Raw genomic sequence first — 6,627 nt, forward strand, 5'->3', positions numbered from 1 at the left:
ACAAGCAAATGACATGTGAAGGCAAAACAAATGTCATACTGAGGAGATTTCCTCAAGCTTCACACCTAAACGAAATACATGAGCTGTGAGCGCTTTCATCTGCTGAAAATTGCCCTCTAACTCCAGACCAAAATGCCAATTATGAGACTCTATAGACTGCATAAAAGCCTGGGGTTTATTATTGAACATTGAACACTTCATTATTCCATAAACTGGGCTGCCATCATAAATAACACACAAGCACACAGACTGAGTCGCTTTCCTGGTTACTACGCTGATGTGATGTACACACATACAAAAACACCATGTTGTGTTATGTTATGCGATCACATGGCATGTTTGCTTCCCCCGGGGTGAATTTTCAGGTTGAGTCTCCATATCTGTTACTCAGCCTAACAACACCAACAAACTGTAAATGAGACTCATTTTATTGCCATGACAAAAGATGCGATCACTGAACGGCTTACCCTGACTGCATGATATCAGCGATGACAAGACAATAGACCTCTCTATGGAAAACTAACAACAAGTCTCTTGTCGCTTATCCACAGATATATAATTTCTCCTGTAATAATCCTGGAAGAATGCTGTTGAAACAAACAAAAGGGTGTTCACTTACAATTATTAATCCAGATCTCTGATTGTATAGAGTCCCGTGTGTCTGAGAGACTGTGTGTGAGAGCGAGCGCCTTTGGGTGCGTAAGAGAGAGAGCATGAGGATGAGTGTGCATTGAGTCCAGCCAGTACTGTTGGGGATTGGAGTAACACCAGATGAGTTTAAGTGGGCAGTAATATCAGTCCTCACTACATCCCTCTACCATTTGCCAACTGCTGATCATTAGCATCTCTCTTTCCTTATCTCTCTCTCTGTCTGTCTTCCAAACATAGACACAGTTGTGTTTGTGTGTGTCCGTACACAAACAGTTCCTTCCTTAGTTACTGCTCTGATGTGGAAGACATATTGGCGTGTGAAAGTGTTGATGTTTCTCACAGAATCACCTGGGAGAAGAGAGGTGACGTCAGCTGCTCTCAGAGGAGGATGGGGGCTAGCAATGGGCAGGCCCGCCTGATGCCCGTCTCTGTGGGGAACCTGGGAGTGTACAGTATTTGGCAAAGAGTGAGTGCAAGATAGAGAGAGACAGGTAGGCCGGTATAAGGAGTTAATGAAGAGTGAAGGGGGGGAATCACAGATGCGAATGTGCTGGGATACAAATATCATACAACAGAGATCCAGCTAATGAAGAAAGACTCATCTATGACTCATTCATGGAGACTGTGTGACCGACTGTGTTCCAGATGCCACAGACACATAAAAGGCTACAGCATCTACAGCCTATGTCCCAAATGACAAAGATTTACAACTCTCCAAAGTGCTGTACACAGTAGAACAGCCTGCCTTGTAACCATTCAGAATATTCCAGCGGAGCAGCAAATCTTTCCTTTACAACAGCCCAACACATGACTTCATATGATCCGTTTTCTGTATGTCCTCATCCACAAAACACACATACATAAAAAAGATATCAGTGAGCATTCATTTGGAAACTTGTCATCACGTCAAATTAATGCAGTTCACTGTCAGAGCTTATTAATGTGATGTCCACTGAGCCTGGACCACAATCAACTGAGCTTGGGCTTCGATAAAAACACTCACATGCACACAGGCACACACAGAGATTGGAACCACGTTCAGTCATGGCATTGCATGAGGTTTTCATCAGCACACACTGTCACCACCATGCAGCCATGGAACAGCCACATATCCAGCACCTACAGAGCAAGCACTTTCAAAATAACATACACATCCCCACAAGACCATCACTGAAGCAGTACGCCCGCCCCCCATTCATTTATTTTCACATCCACATTCAAAATCATAAAGCAAAACACGTGGACCACACTGTGTGAGGAGTTTCTGTCAACCTGTAAGCAATTTTAGTATGTGTACATTTACGTGCCTTTGTGTGTATTTGTGTCCGCTTAACTGTTAGTGTAACTGTGCCTCATATGTTCTCATATCATTAAGCAGCTCTATGTGCAGATTGCTGTAAATGCAAAATATACAGGCGCTTTAATCAAATCTAGAGAAGCTGAAGCAAAGGCTGATCTTCACATTCAAGATTTTCATGCTGTACTAAAGCAAACATGTTGCTGCAGGTAAAAGCTCAGTTTAAATAAAATGTCTAACATTTTGAAGCCAAAATGCCACACAGGAATTTATATTATTAGACTTAATTTAATAACTCTGGAAAGCTATCAGAACAGCAATTGTTTTCTCCTTGCTCACGACAGTAGCAACCTATGTAGAATTATGCTGCTCATGTTACATAACTGTGACTCTGGCCCAGATCCACATCCACACCAAACAGATCCATGTTATGCTGATTTTACCGCCCTGTTCCAGACACGGCCTGAGTACACGCTGTGTACAGGCTATGAGCAGTGTCATTTGGACCTTACAGTTAATCAAAATAGATGTGGGCTGGGCTCATGGGAATGAAATAGTCCATATCCACATCCAAAACTGCACCAGTATTGGCCCATTGTGCCAAAGGACTGGGTCCTTTTCACAGATCTGGGACAGAAGTTATGGAGGCCCTGGGCCGAATCTAGGCCATATGATTTTTGCTCTCAGGGTACAGAGTCACATTCAATGGATGGCCAACCTGTACATTTTTTTCTGTGTTGGCACCCCTGCCATGCTAATTCAGTTGTATCGTTGATATGAATGAGGACGCTGGATTTTTTTACACACTGCCTGTGTCACTCTTAACATAACCTTAAAATGGAATTATGCTCCTGCAAAGATACAAAATATCTCTACGCAGAGAAGGGTGTTATGGGTAGTCATAGGTCGCAGAGGCTCACAAAGGGGCCGATGCGCAAACCTCCCGAATCTGCACAACATGTTGTGTGGACCTTAGCATCAAGCAAGCTGGTTGATCTAACTTCTGTCGGGAGCCATGTTGTTTAGCTCACACTCTCAAGGTCATACTGAATACAGCCAAATGGCAGACACTTGACAGCATGTCAATACTGTCAACTCAGGACAGGGTTTGTCCAATCAATAGTAAAGACACCAAGCCACAAGCTTCCACTGAGCAAAGACAGAGAGTCAGATCCATTTTCATCACTCAACAGCTAGTAATGGAACTTTAGTAATCTGATACATTGGATGCTTTCTTAACCATAAATTCTTGACATTCATGTCTTCCTTCCATCACCTTTGAAAAATGAAAATGGCTGACAACAAGCTGACAATTACACCAATATAAAGTACCCATTTCAAATACTATGCAGTCAGCACTACTTAACTGGCAGTCAGAACAATAGTGAAGTCCCAACAAATACAGTACAAAAAAATCACATTCTTACTCAATCCACTCATGTGTGTCTGGTATTAATATTGTAAAGGAAGGTTGGTATTTGGTTCCAAAATAGGCAATTAAAGAAACCACAGCACCCATACAGACTTGGCATATTGTCTGAGTAATTGTTTAAATTTTTATTTTTGACAATATCATTATTATTTTACCACAGAAACATTTTCACTATGTGATCAATAGCTCTATTATGTCCACAATAACTGTTATAATTGATCAAATGACTAACATGTGTAGTAGTAATTCAGTAATTCACTTCTTTTAGATTAAATATTCAATGAAGCATGTGTGTGTGTGTGTGTGTGTGTGTGCGTGTGCGTGCGTGTGTATGCGTGTGTATGCGTGTGTATGCGTGTGTATGCGTGGATGCAGAGGGGGGTGAAGCTGAAGTGGGTGTCTGTCCTGGTTGGTCCCTGTCCCAGGCTGTGCTCACCAGGGTCGTAAAGTTATCCAATGTCACCACAGGACTATTGGATCGCTGTCAGCACGCTAAATTAAAAACCACAAGCACGCAGCGTTTAATTTCTGTGTTTTTACCCCTAATGGAGTGGGACTGCCTGCCGCCATAGTGCTAGGAAGCGTGTGTGTGTATGCACATGGATGCATGCATGTGTGTGTGTGTTTCTGGTTACCTTTACAAAGCTCCTCTGTACTAAGTTTTCTACTGTCTCTCCGTTCTGTCTTCCTATAGGGAGAGAGAAAGACAGACAGGCCCAATATAATAGGGTTACGTAAAACAACATGGATGAATAATTTTTCTGTTATGAAAGTGATTTTTTTTATCATAATAGAATAAAGTACATGATGAATGGTTGAACTGAGGCATGACCCGTTCCATCAGCAAAATCTCATTTAAATCAAATTAGTCCAAATGACAAGACAATTTAGCCTGACCAAGAAACAGTAAGAAGTCTTTAGATATAATTATGTGTCTGCAAAGATTAGCATACTGTTGGTGAACTTGGTAAACAACAGTTATTCAAGGCTCCAGTGTGATTAGGGGCTTAACAGCAGAAGAACAGTATACTGCTCTTCACAAGATAAGTTGTACTATTTACAGGCTTGAAATTAAACTTATTAGCCGAAGTTAGACACTGTTGAGGAACCAAAGTTTTAATCCCAGTTTTTCATTAAAACTCAGTGAAGCCTGAATAAAGAACTAAAACTTTTGTATAGTCAGATTTGCTGGAATGAGTAGAGTATTCTGTTAAATACAAGAAGAGGGGATGTAAATGTGAACTTTTATCTATTCTGTGGTATGCAACATTCACGGACCCTAACAGACCTTTCACCAGTAATCAAGCACATTAGCGTTCAGCCATTTCAGATACGTGACATTTCTCTGACCTCCATTGTACAGAGCACCGCACAATGGAGATGCTGCAGATGCCCTTTACCTAACTGCACCATGGTAATGCTGAAGTGAAGAGAGAAATGAATGTGACCAGGCAGATATTAAAAAAGAAAGAAAGAAAGAAGGACAAAAACAATCAAACAAAGGAAAATCCCACCATTGGATACTTTTAAACTCTACTCTAGATAGTTTAAAATTGGGTGGACACCAAAATTTATATAAATGAAATAATCAAGAAGGCTCAGAGGGCTCAGAATTTCTCTCAACTCACAGAAAAATGCATCCAGTGATAAACGGCTTGAAAGGAACGGCTTCCTTTTTTTAGGGGTCAGAACCAGTAAGTTTAAACATAATACAATACAATACAGACATTTTGCATATATTCAAAGTAAATTGAGCTGCTTTTCAAATATTTAAATTTGGCTCTTTGGCCACAGAAATAACATCTGTTCCTAACAGGAAGGGATCGAACACATTTGAATCAAAATTCACAAAAAACAAACAAACTAATTAAAACAAACTAATTATAACTTACATCTACTGTATATTCAAAGCTGCACTTAATTACCTTTATTACCAAGGTTGTCAGTGATATTATCTATTATCTACAGTCAAGACTTTTTAATAGTGATGTCCTGTTCCTTATACTGTCTTGTAATAGGGTTTTTATTTTCTACTATTTTGGAGAGATAAACGACATTTGTAGCAGGGAAGTTTGGATAGGTTTTGAATATCTTCTCTTAATTTCCCTGATGGTCATATGTTTTTAACCACCAGCAGCACTCAAAGGGCATGATACACCTGCAAAATATTGTAAGAAAAAAAACAAACACTGCTTACCTCAACCTGGCACTGCTTGCTAACACAATTGGTGGGGATATCTGAATTGAAATTTCTACTGCTGTTTATCTTTTCTTGACACATCATTTGGTCTCTCACGTGGCTGTATGTTAGGTATAGGTCTTACAAATACAATATAAACCAGTGCATACCAAAAGAAATTGCTTTGTAAAAATAGTGTTTAGATGTTTTACGGTGGATTTTTCCTTTAACTTGATCTACAGTAGCAAGGTGGGCGGCAATTAAATCAAAGGTGGTAGTGATTTTTCCCTTGTGTGCACATTGTAGACTGTGACAGCCAGATTATCATCTGACGCAGTAAATCCCTGACGAATGGCTGTATAAAGTATCTCCTCCAAGAATGTCTAACGTACCAACACCAGACATCTGGTCAGGCTTCAGCATATCAGATAGCCGAGACAGACAGAGACTGGTAAATGGGTTGAGACACAATCCCAGGTCATCCTGTTTGTATAGAAAACCGGCCCCCAAAAAGGCCGGGCTTCAAACAATACTTCTACTTCTTCTAGAATACAGTTTGAGATCAGTCTATACTTACTCATTTTATTTATTTTTTGATTGTTATCTACTGTATTTGCTTCTGTATCTATATATGATGCTGAACAATATGTCTCAGCCTCCTACATTCACTTCTACTTTATTGCACCTAATAATTTTCAACATTTTCAAACATGTTTTTGGGACAAATCCCACAAGAAATCTGATTGGACTGGTTCCAGCTGTTGGTTTTACAGAAGCAAGAGAGCACAGTCATACTCATGGAAAGAGAGGATGTTTATTCTGGATGGATTTCTGTCTCTGTGACTGTTGAGTGTCAAAAGCCAGTCTGGAAAGAAAATCATTTTATCGGTCCTTTCACTTGTAATAAAGATTGTTTTCTCCGATGAGACTTTTGTTGGCTGGAAATATATTACAACCGTTTCTTTTTTTAAGTGTTTGCTTTACTCTGAACTTTTCCTTGAATGTAACCTAACAAGAGTCAATGGTTAATAATTTCTGTATTTTTCTCAACAACCTGAATCAGTGAGA

The 6,627-nt window shown here is 39.9% G+C and overlaps 1 protein-coding gene across 1 annotated transcript in view; it reads right to left on the reverse strand.

Annotated features, from left to right (window-relative positions):
• The window catches only part of sema3ab (sema domain, immunoglobulin domain (Ig), short basic domain, secreted, (semaphorin) 3Ab), a 43,133-nt gene extending 42,481 nt beyond the window's left edge, over nucleotides 1-652 (reverse strand). The window contains exon 1 of the mRNA XM_040132189.1: nucleotides 620-652. The gene's annotated coding sequence lies outside the window, so the exon portion shown is untranslated. The remainder of the gene's footprint in view (nucleotides 1-619) is intronic.
• Between the last annotated feature and the right edge of the window lie 5,975 nt (nucleotides 653-6,627).

This window comes from Xiphias gladius, chromosome 8 (genome assembly GCF_016859285.1).
Source record: "Xiphias gladius isolate SHS-SW01 ecotype Sanya breed wild chromosome 8, ASM1685928v1, whole genome shotgun sequence".
Taxonomy (NCBI): Eukaryota; Metazoa; Chordata; class Actinopteri; order Istiophoriformes; family Xiphiidae; genus Xiphias; species Xiphias gladius.